This window comes from Pecten maximus, chromosome 7 (assembly GCF_902652985.1).
Source record: "Pecten maximus chromosome 7, xPecMax1.1, whole genome shotgun sequence".
Taxonomy (NCBI): domain Eukaryota; kingdom Metazoa; phylum Mollusca; class Bivalvia; order Pectinida; family Pectinidae; genus Pecten; species Pecten maximus.
In genome coordinates this window covers 12,222,069-12,240,432 of record NC_047021.1, presented here as the reverse complement: position 1 = coordinate 12,240,432, position 18,364 = coordinate 12,222,069, and the positions used below count along the sequence as shown (strand labels likewise).

The 18,364-nt window shown below is 38.9% G+C and overlaps 1 pseudogene; it reads left to right on the top strand.

The window, feature by feature from the left end:
• Positions 1 to 4,376: 4,376 nt before the first annotated feature.
• LOC117331051 lies at positions 4,377 to 17,443 on the top strand (annotated as a pseudogene).
• Positions 17,444 to 18,364: the final 921 nt, after the last annotated feature.

The window sequence follows — 18,364 nt, the reverse complement described above, 5'->3', positions numbered from 1 at the left end:
AACTTTGCTTCATCATGTCATAACAAAATTTAAAACATAGCTATAAGTTTCTTAATAAGTTTATGAAACTGTCCGATAGGTTTGTTAAACTGTCCGATAAGATATGTAACTGTTTCACTTATTAGCTCACCTGCCCGAAGGGCAAGTGAGCTTATGCCGTGGCGCGGCGTCCGTCGTCCGTCCGTCGTCCGTCCGGCGTCAACTTTCCATTCAAGCAACTTCTTCTCAATAACCAAAAGGCCTAGAGACCTAATATTGGGCCTGTAGCATGCTGGGGTGAAGGGCTACCAAGTTTGTTCAAATGAACGACCTTGACCTTCATTCAAGGTCACAGGAGTCAAAAAGGCTAAAATCTTCAAACGACTTCTTCTCAACAACCAACAGTCCCAGGGAGTTGATATTGGGTCTGTAGCATGCTGGGGTAAAGGGCTACCAAGTTTGTTCAAATGAATGACCTTGACTTTCATTCAAGGTCACAGGAGTCAAAAAGGCTAAAAAAAAATTAGACGTCTTCTTCTAAATAGCCAAAAGACCCAGGGACTTGATATTGGGTCTGTAGCATGCTGGGGTGAAGGGCTCCCAAGTTTGTTCAAATGAATGACCTTGACTTTCATTCAAGGTCACAGGAGTCAAAAAGGCTAAAATCTTTAAACGACTTCTTCTCAATAACCAAGAGCCCCAGGGACTTGATATTGGGTCTGTAGCATGCTGGGGTGAAGGGCTACCAAGTTTGTTCAAATGAATGACCTTGACTTTCATTCAAGGTCACAGGAGTCAAAAAGGCTAAAATCTTTAAACGACTTCTTCTCAATAACCAAGAGTCCCAGGGAGTTGATATTGGGTCTGTAGCATGCTCGGGTGAAGGGCTACCAAGTTTGTTCAAATGAATGACCTTGACTTTCATTCAAGGTCACAGGGGTCAAAAAGGCTAAAATCTTTAAACGACTTCTTCTCAATAACCAAGAGTCCCAGGGAGTTGATATTGGGTCTGTAGCATGCTGGGGTGAAGGGCTACCAAGTTTGTTCAAATGAATGACCTTGACTTTCATTCAAGGTCACAGGAGTCAAAAAGGCTAAAATCTTTAAACGACTTCTTCTCAATAACCAAGAGTCCCAGGGAGTTGATATTGGGTCTGTAGCATGCTGGGGTGAAGGGCTACCAAGTTTGTTCAAATGAATGACCTTGACTTTCATTCAAGGTCACAGGAGTCAAAAAGGCTAAAATCTTTAAATGACTTCTTCTCAATAACCAAGAGTCCCAGGGAGTTGATATTGGGTCTGTAGCATGCTCGGGTGAAGGGCTACCAAGTTTGTTCAAATGAATGACCTTGACTTTCATTCAAGGTCACAGGGGTCAAAAAGGCTAAAATCTTTAAACGACTTCTTCTCAATAACCAAGAGTCCCAGGGAGTTGATATTGGGTCTGTAGCATGCTGGGGTGAAGGGCTACCAAGTTTGTTCAAATGAATGACCTTGACCTTCATTCAAGGTCACGTCGATCAAGTATGCTTAAATCTTTAAATGACTTTTAGTGAAAAGCCAAAGTGCAGAGAGACATTATATTGGTCCTGTAGCATGCTTTCAAATAACTGCAGGATCCATATATGAAAAGATCACTGCATTGCAGGTGAGCGATTTGGGCCCATTGGGCCCTTGTTATCAGTTGTGACATCATGGCCCCCGGAATCAGTAGGAGGCCCGATCAGGGAAATGTGGCAACAAAAACAAATAAGATAACTTATTTCAACACGATCCAAAGTTTCTACAATTTTAAGAAAATGTAATATGACAATCCGTTGAATAGAACACATGTACCGAAATTAATCCAAAAACACAACATAAGCTATATTTTCTGGTAAGTATGGTAGCTAGAATTTGTATAGCCGAGTTGCAGCTGTTGCACGTAACGAACGGTTATTAAAGAATCCTACGAATCCAGCAGACCTGCACAATCTTCCAACTGTTTGCTATAACTAGTGCACCCCATAGGCCAATCACTGAACCATACATCACTTTAAGTGAATTTTCTCGCTCGCAGTTAGAATGCATCGCATTTCCCGTTTTAACGTCTGAAAATGTGAGAAAACAAGACTAATTTGAGAATCATTTCATAGCTTCTCTATTAGTACACGCAATTTTATCAATGTATGACATTGACAGCATGAAAATTAATTTATGCAAAATACGAGTGAAATTAATTTTGCTGCTATATAAATGCACAATTTTAACCTCAAGCTGATATATTTTTGTAGATGTTGACTGGACATCTGTCTGTGTTAACGTCATTCCTGTGTCACCTTTGGTTTCACCTTGCGATATAAAATTCCGCCAGTATTGGTTTTCGAGACATCCTCTTTGTACCACAGATAAACCTTATTTTTACTTCATCTGGCTAAGTGGTCCAAACCTCAAATGTCTATGCTCATGAGCAGCACGCAATGCAAGGTTTCCAGAGGTTGTGTCTTATCAAGAACATTAACTCTATCATAAAATCTGGACTGACATTTGTATCATTACATATGCTACTCGAATGTTATATTTTTGACAACTTAATAATTAAATGTTTGTATTGATATAATTAAAATTGATTAAATAACTACATTAAGTTAAATTTAATTTATATATCCTAGATTATATAATTAGTTAGAAGATTAATTTTCACTCAGAAAGTAGACGGGGTCAGAAATGAAACAGAAATCCATTTTATAATCAGATATGACGTAGCGTTCAAGTAGTAACTTTTCATATCTTGTGATTATCGAGCATCTATCACGTGTATTTACAGATTAAATCGAATTTAACGATTGCGTATATCGTTTGAGCTTCTAGTGTTCATCCTTACGTGTATCTAAAAAAAAATGATTTACCAATTTTATTGGATTCAGGACAAACAGTTACAGTCATTGTGGTTGTCTTGCTGTAATGCAGAACAGTCGACTCGCTTACCAGAAAAAAATCTGTATACGTTCATTAGGATTGCATACTATGTCCATAAATAGGACCGTGAGATGGCACTTACAAATTAATGGTGAATTCAACAAGATGTTCTTTCCACGCATGCGCTGATTTGGAGTTGAAGATAAAAATAAACATATTGAGTTTATGGTATTGTGCGGGAGTGGTTGTCCTCCAGTCCGTGAAGTTTTAACTTTTAGGAAAACTATAAGAAACTGCGCGATGATATTTGAGAAGAGATATACCTGTGTGGGGTTAAGAACATTAAAGTTTCATCATTTAAATGACCTTGAACTATCCTCACGGTCCCAGTGGTTGTTGTGCCACTCCGTCGGTGAATGACGACGCACAGACAACGGGTACCATCTTAGGTTTATTTCGTCAACAAAATACATGTACAAAAGAAAGGACATTTGACACAATAACTGTAATGACACGTAAGACATCTCAAATTAAAAAATTCTATTACATTGTATTTATAGTATATTGATAAAGCATCTGTCTGTGGTTGCATTTAAATTTAGACAGTGATCTATGAACAATATGCAGAGACCATGATAATATGACCTCATTCCAGGCCACCATGGTCTGTCAATCAATATGAACCATTCTTTTACCTATCTTAACTTATTTTCAAGGTCTCGGGAGTTTAAAAGTTTTAAATGACCTTGACCTTGACCTATTTACACTGAGGACCGTTAGCGAGTAACCATATTTAGTAGGAATTTCTACTCCAACTCTTGCGCATCTTTAGGATCTTAAGATCCTCTCCGTTTATTTATCGACCAAAGGATAAATTTACTCATGAAGCTGAAATGAAATAAGAATTGACCGGTGTCATAATCAGACGACATCCCGCACCACCCATTGTTGATCAGATCTAAACCAAAGGAAGAAACATTAATGGAGTGCTCGAAGCCATTTCAAAACGATGAAAAAATAAAAACACGTCAAAAAGTACCCTGACCATTTCAAAACTAATTCAAAACGTTCAAAATGGAATACCAATTCACATTCGGTGGACCGCTTAGTGGGAAGAGGGAACATATAATTATCTATTGTCATGGGTAGATAAAAAGGGTCAAAGCATTTACTCTTGGAATATGAATGCAAATGACAGCACGGGTTCGAGAACTATTGTAAACCAAAGTCAAACACGATCTGTCAGACGTAGATTGGAATCCAGAGTACAAACCGTTGGTCAACCATTAGAACGATTTGTCACAGACACGAGGGTTTGGTTTAAAGACTATGGTTACAATCCGGAAATGGAAGATGAAATCGTAAAGGAATAAAAAAAGTTTTTGGCAAGAAATCACCGGAGGTTTGAGAAAAACTGATCAGCGAATGCTCAATATAAACGAACAGAAGTACATAATATAGCGAAGACCTACATTTAAACTGTCACAACAAGAATTGAAATGCACGACTACTCGGGAATAAATCAAGTTCGGACAGTGAACAAGAATGACCTACTTGCGCATGTGTCGATACCAGATAAACAGTCTAAATGTAACACGTGTGGATTCGATCACAGAAGCTCCACTTACAAAGCATTCGGTAAGAAATGTAAATCGTGCAAGAAGAAAAATGCAGATGCACGCAAACACAGGTACCAGATGTAATGACGTAGATTAGTGGAGTTGAAACGACAAGTTTTAAAGGGATGGCCGGAAACAAAAGAAGAAATCTATCAAGAAATCCGACCCTATTTTAACTTTTGAGATTTTCTTTATTGATGGATTGATGTTCAAAGGACCAAAACTGATATCGTAACCAAAGATATCAGAAAGGAAATGCTCGATCGCACACATAAATCACACCTCAACATAGCCAAATGTAACGCATGCGAGGAAAATCTTATTTTGGCCAGACGCGAGCCCTAACATTAAGAAGAGGTGGAAAATTGTAGTTTTGGGGCCGAACATATAACAAAATACAATTCAGAGAAGCCTGTGGAGTCACACGAGATACCAAATCGACCGTGGTCAAAATTAGCAATGGTTTGTTCAAAATGAAAGTTAAGCAGTTTCTGCGGACAGTGGGGGGCAGAGACAGATGTCAAAGTATATATAAGTGATAAGTTATAAGTGATAATTTGAGAGCTGATAATTTTCAACACGTAACAACCAGCGCTCATCAGCCGTAATCCAATGGACAGGTGGAGCAAATGGTACGGTTAAAAGACTGTTAAAGAAGGCCATGTCTAGCTATCCTACAGTACAGAAATAGCCAGATCGGTTTAATTATCACGTTAAAGGGACGGAGACTAAAGACAACACCACCAAAAACTCGACCGTTGTTGAAGCCTTGAGCATGGCATTAGAGATTCGAGATTGCGACAGTCGCGGCAAAATATTAATTTCAACAGGCATGTATCTACAGGTAGTCTGATACCTATTGAGGAAGAATGGGATAGTGGTGATGACAACGGACATCAACGAAAACTGGCAACACCATACAGTCGCCCAGATATAGTAGAAACCAGTAATGATTTTGTTTAGAAGGAACAGCATACTCCTAAAACAAACCCACAGAGGTTGAGGAAGAAAACCAGAGATCATCGCGCCAGGTTCAAAACCAGATCCTAGTAAATGTGTTGCGACAAACTTGGGATCTCGAGTCGCAGTCATTTGAGCCACCTATCGAGAACGAGGCGTATAGGTCAAGATCAGGACGCGAAGTGAGGAAGCCGAGACAATATTCTAATGGTCTGTGTGATACAGGTAAAATAGTAGTTATATCGAATGGTATAATACTAGTATACATCTTTTAGATTAAAAAGGTCTAAATGGTCAACATGTTCAGTGAACTGACCAAATGCCAAAACATGCGTCAATGACATGTTTTTGTAACACATTTTAAATTCCTAAAATATTCTCAAAACCAGGCTTTCACAAAAATATGAAATCTTGGTAAGATATAAGTTTTGTCCGATATGTTTTACTTAAAGATTAGCTTCAATATGTGTTCTATCACTAGGTAAAATTTGAAACAATTGAAAAACGAACTACTTTAATCGCTAATGGTGCTAAATTTTGGATTTAGAGAAAACATCATACATGTAGTACTATATTGCAGAAATATCGTTAACAAATGTTGGTTTAAACAGTATATATTTGTTCAACAGGATAATAAGACAATACATAAACAGATAATTCGGAAAGAAGTACTTAGGTACTCATATTAATCCGTCTTCTCTTTTTGTGACAGACATGATGAACAGAAAAGATGTTATGGTGAGCCACAGACATACATGTACATCTTGTATGTCTATGGTTCAACATGACTCCAAGTCCCGTAGGTAAGTGTTGTAAAGTCAGCAGAGAATAGATAACATTGTCTCGATAATAACGAAACAGTAATAATAGTAATATCAATAAGTAAAATATTAACAGTAACACATAACAGCAACAATAATGCAGTTGAAACGGAGAGAAGGGTTAGAAGGTTCAGTGAGGGTGAAGGGTGTAGGGAAGGGTGGAAGTGGTGGAATAAATCACTCGTAAACCCTTGTAAAGTAGTGAAAGCAATAAATATGGACTACAAGACATAGATTGTGTTATGGTAAGTAGCATCATACATAATTAAAGCATTTACTTTTAACAATGAATGTTTTAACAGCCTTAAAAATATTAACGTTTTCTGCCTCGGTACGCAACAAATGAAGAAGGGGGTCTAAAGGCAAGTTGTTGATAGGATTAATATATTGACGGCTTAGCTTGCTATACGTATTGCACTCTAGGCGATAGTGATTTACGGTTTCAATTTGACCGCAAGTGCAGAAAAACAGGTGATCTCGAAGAAAGCTACATTTTAAACGAAGTGTGGCATGCTAAATTTGACCTATTTGTTTTCCAGTAAAATAGTACATGGGAATTTTCAATTTTCCAGAGTTTCAGAAATGAAATAGAAGGATTAATTTTTTATATTAGAAGGCAAATTATTCCATAGGTTAATAGTAAGAGGAAAGCAAGAGTTATTTCAAAACTTGGATCTAGCCAGTAGGTTAGTAATATTTTGAAATTGGTGTGTATTATGACCATGCATTTCATTGATTCGATTAAGTAGTATTTCTGTTAAATAGCTGGTGTCAGTCCATGAATGATTTTATGAAGGTGGATAATTTTTACGTCTTCTTTCCGACAATGGCTCTATTCCAGTTTCACGGTAAAGGTAATCATGACTAGCTAGTTCAGTGGCACCAGATATTATTCAAATAGCTTAAAGTTGGATACACTCGAACTTTTTTTGCATATTCTATTGTGAGATTGTCCCATACGACATCGGCGTATTCCAACAAGGGACGAACAAAAGACAAATACATCTGTGCAGACTTCGTCTGTCAACGCTTAATTTCAATTTTCTAAAAGTGTTAAGGCGATATGACCATTTAACAATAATATTGTCAAAATGTTCTTTCTTTGTTTTATCCACAACTATTAATATTTGCTGTGGTGTCCAGCAATTTGATTATACTTTTAATGAATAAAGTCAAATGATATTTTATTGCAAAGATTGTTTTATAGAGCATGGGAAAAATTTAACCGTCACAATATCAACAAGTTAAGCATAACAATGTTTAACCTCAATAAGCCAATATCTCTATTTTGAAAGCCAAATGAGATGCAAAAACTTGTTTAATAGGGACTACAATGATAACTATATTGGTCTTTGTTAACACATTTAAATATATTAAGTATATATAATAAGGTTGACAACAAAAGGCTTAGTAAACTCGTGTAAATGTGAAAGTTATTCATAAAACATATTTTATACAGACCTATTATTTTGGACCCGGTGTACATTTCCTGCAAGGTTGCTCCCAAATAAAAAAAAAAACAGTATCTTCCGAAAAGTTGCTAACTACGAATGTCACTATGTAACAGATGTTTTAAACGCTATGAGAGGAATCCAGTACCAGTTGGTATCGGTAACATGTTCATGACGTCGTCTCTGTTTGACGTTACCAAACATCAACTAGACGGTGCCATTTTGAGAAGACTAATCAACGCAATTTTAGAGTTTTCTCCTGTTACCCGATGATCTCTTTACAAAAAGCTGTAAAAATAGGTATTTTGTCAAAAACTTAACTGAATATTGGGTGCATATTTAACTTCCCAACAACAAATGGTTGAAGCGTGCAGTTCCTATACGTTACTACTAAAAATGTGTCAATACACGCTGTGCTTGACAACCACAGTTAATCGGAGATTGTGGATTGTGAATATATCAATTAATTAAAAAAAAGTTAAAGATATTAAACGATGATGTCGAGTTGTTTCTTTTAATTTATGTTAACAATACTGGTTTCTTTACGTAGATTCACTGGAACTATATTATCTTAGCACCCATAGCTGCCATAGTTACCGACGTCGCAACACATCCCGACTTTTATGGTTTTTTCTCGTGCAGTATTTTCAACGATTTATTTAATGTAAATATCAGGATTATACCTCATTTTGACTGTGACTGGGAAAGTGAAAATGACAAGTGTAACTTCGAAACGTGACATTAAGTGAGCAATGACGAATTTTGTATTTTTAGGTGGGTATTCAAACGCTTTTCCGAGAATCAAGTTCATATCGAGGATATTGAATTTTAACGTTGGCTGTTGATTACCAGATACACTGCCGGTGTTCTAAGTAGCATTATAGTCTTTTTATTCGAATTTCCACCTTTTCCACATTAATTTTAATAACAGTTTTTGTCGCTTCATCAAGGAATCTGATAAACATATTGTCAAAAGGACCATTCAGGTTCTTCAAGTGGGCCCAACAACTTTGAGCCGTGTACCACCAGGCCCCAAATGTAACAGCACACGATGTTGAATTCCTGTCTGTTGTGTAAAATGGCGAGCCGTTAGAGGAGTACAAGCCAGTAAACGATTGACTGATGTTACGATTGGATTCAAAGTTCTCGGATACGGTCATCGTGTAGTTGGTGGATTCGTTGTATACACGAAAATCTCGATATAGCAAGGTTATGTTTTCCTTGTTACCAAGATCGAGATAAATATGAACCTTGCTATTTGATTGAGTGAGAATGTGAAGTTTCTCTAGTCCAACCCAGTAATTTTTCTCTCCGAATCCGCGCTTGTAGTCTTCCCAAGTTTTTGTTTCAAAACGGACGTTTCCGTTTACTCTTCTGTGTATTACAGTCCAGCCATCCTTGCACCAAACTGACATCTCATTGACACCGTCTGGAGCGACCGGATACATACCTTTCTCCAGTGATCCGGATTCGTACAAGCTCCTGCAGTCTGTGGGATAGATATGAAGATTGAGACAAAAATACCAGGGCTGATTTTGTGATCAAACATTTTAGGACTTTAATAAACTAATGTGGAAAAGTGCGAGGTCATATTTAATCTCATAACAATTGCTGGACATAGAGAGACGATTCCATCGCTGTCATCATTCGATCTTCGATAGTTTGCGTCTCGAATTCCTTACCTGTTACACATGCCTTTGTGTCGTAATTGTAATCCATGTTAGCCGGACATACACACAGGCCATTGTTACACTTGGACCTAATTACTGCTTCACAGTCGACGTCGTTGACACAAGTACTGTCACCAAGAACTGCAGAGAAATCAATGAATAAGCATTCGTGCGTTGGCTGTCGTGCGCTGTAATGCTGATTGCATGATATGATCTGTTTAATTTTCTACCAATGCAGAAAAAGCGAAAGATTTTTTTTTTTGGATATACAATACAAAACATTTGTACAAGTAAGATATTTGAAATATTTTCATACAGAAATAGATTCTATCTTTCGGCATTTTCTTGCCTGGGAAAATATCTTATTTCGCGATCGCCACTGTTTGATTTTTCAACTTTCTAATTGTGAGAAAAATACAAAATCATACCAACGCAACTCGATTACAACTAATATTAGGTAATATGGTTGTACTTACGTGAGCATCCTGGTAGAGACTCGAAGTTCGACCAATTGCCGCTCGTCAGACATCTTATGCCCCCACCATGAAAGTGGTGACTATTATGACACACATATTGAACAGCGACGCCTGGCAAGGTGTAGTCATCTCCGCCTGTTGACACTGGCATCATAACATAGGTCCCGGGAATAATTGGTGGGTAGCCACACACTGAAATAGTTATCGCCCTGCCTATATCACCACATTCTCTCAAAAAATAAAACTAACAGCGATGGTGCTTATCAAATGCTTCAACTTTCTTCTGAAGTGACGTATATCCAATGACTTATTTTCAAAGTTGACTAAATTGCTCCTTTAGAAAGGCAGACATATTGATCGATGCAGGCTGTGTAAAACCCCGATTCGCTTCCCAAATGTATTCCCTCCCTCAGTCCTATTGTAGCTTGTAATGCTAACCTCAACTTAGATCAAAATTTTACATTACTTCGCTCGGAGGGAAACCAATTTGAAAAGACATATCAAAACTGTCTGTGTTTTATTTAGTATGCCTCTCTTTCCGTCCGAGAGTAACTGCCAACAATGTCCTGATAAAAACAGGGGCTACGGACTTGTATGAACATACAAACCGAGGTCAAACTATGAACAAAATACAGATTTGCGTTGAGACGCTTGAAAAGGTGAAAGGAATAGGACCAGATAGTCCAGAAGGAATAGCGTCTTCTGCTACATCGACGACACCCGCTATACAAATCTAGGTCAAATCGACGACACCCGCTATACAAATCTATTTCAAATCGATGACCCCCGACATACAAATCTAGGTCAAATCGACGACACCCGCTCTACAAATCTAGGTCAAATCGATGACCCCCTCCATACAAATCTAGGTTTCGTCTTCAAAACGATAACAAATGCGCTGACAAAGAAACCACTAGGCATAGACCTATCAACGAGCATCAAACACGGTCTGACATCATGTTACATAGACTTTTCTCTCATATCTCGTCATGTTGGATAGAGTTTGCCCATGTAAGATAGCTATGTAAGATAAATCTTTCTCTCATATCTCGTCATGTTGGATAGAGTTTGCCCATGTAAGATAGCTATGTAAGATAAATCTTTCTCTCATATCTCGCCATGTTGGATAGAGTTTGCCCATGTAAGATAGCTATGTAAGATAAATAAATCTATCTTACATAGCATTTCACGCGCGCGGATTAATCTGCGTTCAAGGGGGACAACTCTCACAACGTCGTCTGCTTGTGTTCACATCCGACAGTCCTTATCGTCGGTGTCGGTTTTGAAACGTTGGACTTAACTATAAAAATACATACATTCTTAGATAAACATATATCATATCAGCAGTAAATTAATAGGGCTACACGGTTAAACGATTAGACATTTCATCTGAGCGAACATATAACTCCGTTACTGTAACAAACAGTTAGACTACGCCTACACGCCTGTTGTAACAGTTACAGTACAGTACAGACTGGCTTAGACTACCCGACAGATTTGTCATTTGTCATTAAAAACATGTAAACACACACAATCACCTGGCAATGAGAGGAAGTAAAATAAAAGCCATACATAAAAAAAAATATAAAAAAGAAAATGTCAAACGTCACAACCTATGAAATGGTTCCGTTTGCGTCAGCAGGGAGCCCTGGAATTTGTTTACTCTACTGTACTGTACTGTCAGTAACTGTTAGGCCTACTCAGTAACCTGTGTATTTGGAAGTTGGGAATTGGCTCTTAAATGAACGAACATTCGGTAAAAATGACACCCCTCGATGTTCATATAAAAATATTTATTTTAACTGTAACTCAGAGTCTATATTTGTGAAGAGTAACCATGAAAACTAACTGTCATCCTAGCCTTTCAATATGATCATCGTTAGCCTATCGACTGACCTACCTTCGTCATTCCATCAAGACAACCGGTTAAACACATATAATCCTATGTCACAGAAAAGATCGAAGTCATTGTTCGCTGGTTCACACACGAAGTTGCCAAAATCACAGTGAATTTAAATTACCAGCCACGAAACATCGCCGCTTCATGGCGATCGAGATCGACATCACTCTCAATATCCTTGAACTATGAATGGAATTCCAATGACAGTCGTGACGTCATGCAGTGACGTAGTATTTTATAAAAAAAAAATTGACTTGACATTTAAAAGTACAGTGTGTTCTGTGAAATGATTAAATATGTCGAGGTGCAAATCAAATTATATGTGAAGTTGGAAAACTCATTTCAGCGTTGGCTTTCAGTATTGTTGATAGAACTTCTTTTTCTCGGATGTTGACAATTTGATCACGGCCACGTAAAAGTCGGTCAAGTTACGGTAATTTTTATCGGCGAATTGTTCATTCGTTCATCACTTAACCACAAAATGAATGAAATTTGTGTTCAAACATAGTTTGTCAAAATAGGGTATGATCTTTCAGAATATCACAAGTATATTTAGTAAAAACGTCAAATAAAGAAATTAAAAAATTGAAGAAAATGGATGGCTGAGGGACACTTTCGCCAGAAATTCGGCAATGATACGAGAGAAAAAGACTCTTTCATTATGTGTGTATGTAGGATAGGGATATTCCACCCGAGGGATCACAAAATGTGGTAAGCCTCGGGTTTCACCACATTTTGTGACCCCTCGGGTGGAATATCCCTATCCTACATATACACATATGAAAGAGTCTTATAATCAACGAGCATCAAACACGGTCTGACTTCATATTACATGGACCTATCAACGAGCATCAAACACGGTCTGACTTCATATTACATGGACCTATCAAAGAACATCAAACACGGTCTGACTTCATGTTACATGGACCTATCAACGAGCATCAAACACGGTCTGACTTCATATAACATAGGCCTATCACGAACATCAAACATGGTCTGACTTCATGATACACAAGAAAATATATTCCCCAGTGAGGTCGTGGTGTTGTAATATTTCCCAATGAAATCTTTGTGTACATCTCGAAGCTTCCTTCCTGAACTCCATCAGCCTGTATCTCTCGAAACCTTAATTTTCCCCTCAGTAGTTGACATCTTTCATGGAAATCGTAATAATAGGAACAAGTCCTTGAATATCAAATCAACTTAAAGACGTAAATATAAGATAGGCTATAAATGGGTAACAGGGGTGTTAATGGAATCATCACAGTCATCAGAAAGCTTACAAATGGGTAACCGGGATGTTAATGAAATCATCACATTCATCAGAAAGCTTACAAATGGGTAACAGGGGTGTTAATGAAATCATCACAGTCATCAGAAAGCTTACAAATGGGTAACTGGAGTGTTAATGAAATCATCACATTCATCAGAAAGCTGAGTTGTGAGTTAAACTCGAGGTAAGTTGTTTATGTTGAAAGTTAAGACAGCACAACCAAATATGGTTATACATCTCAGCATATTATTGGGGGAGGGACCACCGAGCCACGCCCTGCTATAGCTGTTGGTGCAGTTCTGAAAAAGGGTGTTTAAGAGAATGCATTACACTTTATCTAATGAATAATCTATGCCTGGTTAATCCACAATAAATGTTACCTTTTATACACTTATCTTCGTTCCTGTGTGTCCTTATCACCTTGCTATCAGCGGGGCAACTGGAGGCTGGAGGCGAACCCTTAAATAGAATATTTACAGTCAAGTTCACCATATTTTGCATTAGCTATGTATGTGTAGAGTGTCTTGTATGCCGGGGACATAAACCCCAGAACATTACATTGGCGACAAAAGAATTGTCATTTAAACGTGCGTATGAAATAGCATTGTCTATGGAAACAGCTGCGAAAAATGTTATAGACTTGCAGGGAGCACAGGGGCACGGATCGAGGTCCGATACACAGAACAATATATGTCAACAAAGTTTCGAATGATAATAATCGAGGAACACGTCAGCATAGGAAAGGTCAAGGTCAGTCTAGAAGTCATGTCCAAGGTCATCAAGGTCAACAGAAGCCATGTTATAGGTGTGGGGGAACCACGACCCCAAAGTATGCCGTTTCAAAGACAGTGAATGTTATTACTGTAAAAAGAAAGGACACATAAAGGAAAAATGTTTGAGTCGACAGCGAAACAAAGACACAGTAAAAGGTAAACAGCATAAATCACAAACAACACCAGTACACATGCTGCAGTCAACTACGGAAAACAGGAACGATGAACAGGACTATGTCTACTCAATGTACAACATAAATCAAGTTGGCAAATCTGATCGCTGTGAAGTTACACTACAGGTTAATGACAAGACAGTGAAATGGAAATAGACACGGGAGCTGTAGTCACAGTGATTGGGGATAACACGTTGGCGGAGATCAACAAAAAAGGCAAGTCAGTAAAGCTAAGAGATACTGCGGTGAAGTTAAAGACTTACACCGGTGAACCAATCCCAACCAGGGGTGAGGGTGATGTCTCAGTGGAGTATGGAGACTATACAGGAACACTCACAGTGGTTGTCGTCAAGGGAGACTACCCCAGTCTACTTGGAAGAAATTGGCTTTCTCATGTCAAGTTAGATTGGAGCCAGATATGTCAAGTCAAGCAAGATCCACAAGAGAATCAGCTTGATAACATTTTGAGAAAACATGAGTCAGTGTTTAAGGATGGATTAGGTACAATCCGTGGAACCAATGCCAAGTTATATGTGTGGACAACTCACATAAGCCATTATATTTCAAGGCTAGACCAGTGCCGTATGCTCTAAGGGACAACAGAATAGAGCAGGAACTTGATCGCTTGGTATCAGAAGGAACTATATCACCCGTAGAATTTTCTGAATGGGCCACACCCATTGTACCCATTGTTAAGGGAGATGGTAGCATTAGAATTTGCGGTGATTACAAAGTCACAGTCAACCGAGTCTCGAAACTCGACAACTATCCTATTCCGAAAACAGAAGATCTCAACGCAGCATTGGGAGGTGGGTCACACTTCACTAAACTAGACCTTAGTCAGGCCTACCAACAGCTTGAATTGGACACAGAATCTCAGGTGTACACGACAATAAACACACACAAGGGTTTATTTAAGTACAATCGCCTACCCTATGGAGTATCATCTAGTCCAGGAATCGTTCAACGTGTCATGAAAAACTTACTACATGGCATAGCGCATGTGGGTAGATGACATCTTGATATCGGGGAAGGATAAGCATCTGAGAAACCTAGCTGTAGTACTTGATCGTTTGGATAAAGCAGGTGTAAGACTTAAAAAGACTAAATGTGTATTTCTGTCAGATGAAGTAGTTTACCTGCGACATAGGATCAACAGCATGGGGATACAACCCATAGCCGAAAAGGTATGAGCAATAAAGGAGGCTCCTGCACCACATAATGTTAAGGAACTTCAGGCATTTATTGGACTTTTGAATTATTATGCCTGTTATTTGCCAAATCTTAGTAGTGTGTTGTCACATTTATATGCACTACTCAGAAAAGACAGTAAATGGAAATGGGGAAAAGAGGAAGCTGAGGCGTTTGCACGCGCCAAGGAGATGTTGCAATCAGACGCATTGCTAGTGCATTTTGACTCAAATAAGGAACTGATACTCTCTTGTGACGCTTCACCCTACGGATTGGTGGCAGTACTGTCACACAGAGTACAGGGTAAGGAACGCCCTATTGCCTACGCTTCGCGTACACTAGCGCCAGCAGAGCGTAACTATGTGCAAATAGATAAGGAGGGAGCCGCTCTCATATTTGGAGTCCGGAAGTTCCACCAGTATGTGTACGGGCGCAAATTTGTACTCTACACGGATCACAAACCTCTTTTAGGTTTACTCAAAGCAGACAAACCTACACCTACTATGGCTTCAGCCAGGATTCAACGGTGGGCACTACTCTTAGGAACATATGAGTATGATCTTCTGTATAAAGAGGGATCAAAGAACGGCAACGCCGATGGACTAAGTCGTTTACCCCTCCAGGAAACAGTTGGAGAAATACCTATTCCAGGGGAGACCACTTTTTTCATCAACTATCTTGGCAGCACCCCAGTAGACTTTCATAATAGCCAGACATGGACAGCCAAAGACTCAACCCTGAGTAGAGTTCTCAACCATGTACAAAAGGGTTGGAGAGACAAGTGTGGTGAGGAGGATTTGAAACCTTACTTTACACGCCGGACAGAACTCCGTTGTTATGACGGGTGTGTTATCTGGGGAACGCGTGTGGTAGTCCCTACAATTGGACGGAAACAATTGTTAGAGGAACTTCATGAGGGACACCCAGGGATGGTCAGGATGAGGAAATTGGCACGAAGCTACATCTGGTGGCCTGGGATCGATAGGGACATTGAGAGTAAAGTACAGGGATGTCAGGACTGTCAGGTACACGGTTCGATTCCCGCGGTAGCTCCTCTCCACCCATGGGATTGGCCTGAAAAGCCATGGTCGAGATTACATGTGGACTATGCTGGTCCATTTCTAGGTCAGATGTTTCTCATCATAGTTGATGCCTACAGCAAATGGTTGGAGGTGTACCCTACAAAAGCATCGACGTCAGCAGTGACCATTGACAAATTGAGATAATGTTTCTCTACACATGGTTTACCGGAGATGGTGGTGTCTGACAACGGCCCATGCTTTGTCAGCGAAGATTTTGCAGCGTTCATGTCTGAGAATGGAGTCGTACATGTGAAAACGTCACCCCATCATCCTTCATCTAATGGTCTCGCGGAGAGGTCGGTCAGGATATTCAAAGAAGGCATGAAGAAGATGCAAAATACTGAAGGAAACCTTACACGGAAATTGAACAGATTTCTACTAGCATATCGGTCAACTCCGCACACTACGACAGGAATCTCGCCTTCGGAGCTCCTAATGGGACGTCGTGTCAGAACAAAACTTGATCTCGTCAGACCTGAGGTCAGAAATCGTGTCAGGAAATGTCAAACTAGTCAAAAGGTTTATCATGACGAACATTCAAAGCAACGTACTTTCAGTACTGGAGATCAGGTCTGGGTCAAGAACTTTTACAGTGGTCCGAAATGGTTATCTGGTGAAATATCATCAAAGAACGGACCCGTGTCATATGCAGTAAGTGATGATGACGGCAAGGTCAAACGTCGTCATGTCGATCATATTCGTCAGAGGCACAGTCTATCTTCTAATGTAAAGTTGGATCTTCCCGAGGAACTTGAGGATGTGTTGGTACCTACTCAAGACCAAACACCAGCTGTGGAAAGCTGTGGAGTTACTACACCAAAAACTGCACATACAGAGATTGGTAATTCAAAACCAGTGCAAATACCAGTGAGACCTCAACGGGCCAGGCACTCACCCATTTATCTGAAGGATTTTGTGAGAACATGAATTGGAGCATGTGTTAATGGTTCATTGTTAAGTTTTAAGCTTGATAAGATGTTTTATGGTTAAGCTCCAATTTTCATGTCAACACGGACCTGGTTAAAATTATTTTTCTAGTCAGTTACAAGAAGTAACATATTATATTAACCTTATATGGTAAAGTGTTGTTTCCAGCTATGCATATGGACATGGTTAAAAGTAAATGGTGCAATTACCATTTATTTATAAGTCGTTTACCAAAAAGGGGGAGGGATGTTGTGTATCAGCAAATTAGTGTTACCCGCCCGGATTAACCGTACTGTTCCGGATGTCAGTGTATACCTCTGTGATGTATTGTGGGATACCGCACCTTTAATAAACCGCCTGTTGAAACACATGGTTGTTGTCTTGTATGCCGGGGACATAAACCCCAGAACATTACATAGAGAATCGAATAATAGGTCTTCATTCGATTGCCAAGTGTATATGTGATGAGAACTCCATCATTGGACTTGCTTTAATTAAAAGTTGGATCGCCATCTACATACTTTATATAATGTATATATATCGGAATACCAATACATGTAAACTTCATTTTCCTATTTATTTGCCAAAATATTAATAATGTGATTTGAACTCTCTGTCATATAACAATCCTAAAACAAACCAGAGACAACAAGGATGGATAGTATTGCAACAGCAATACAAAGTCCCCTGCCTGAACCAGGAGTGCAACTATTTATTTCCCATTTTTTAAACTACGTGTTATACTGATCACGTATACCAAGTTTCGTTAAAATCGAAGTAGTACTTTAGGAGGAGTTGTCCGGACAAGCCTCAACCAATAAGAAGCCAGCAGCCATTTTGAAAAATAAAAATGTGGGATGCACAACTACATGTTATACTGATCATGTATACCAAGTTTCATTAAAATCGGAGTAGTACTTGAGAAGGAGTTGTCCGGACAAGTCTCAACCAATGAGAAGTCGGTGGCCATTTTGAAAATTGCTTTTTTCGAAAAGAAAAATGTGGGATGCACAACTACATGTTATACTGATCATGTATACCAAGTTTCATTAAAATCGGAGTAGTACTTTAGGAGGAGTTGTCCGGACAAGTCTCAACCAATGAGAAGCCGGCAGCCATTTTGAAAATTGTTTTTTCGAAAGAAAAAAATGTGGAATGCACAACTACATGT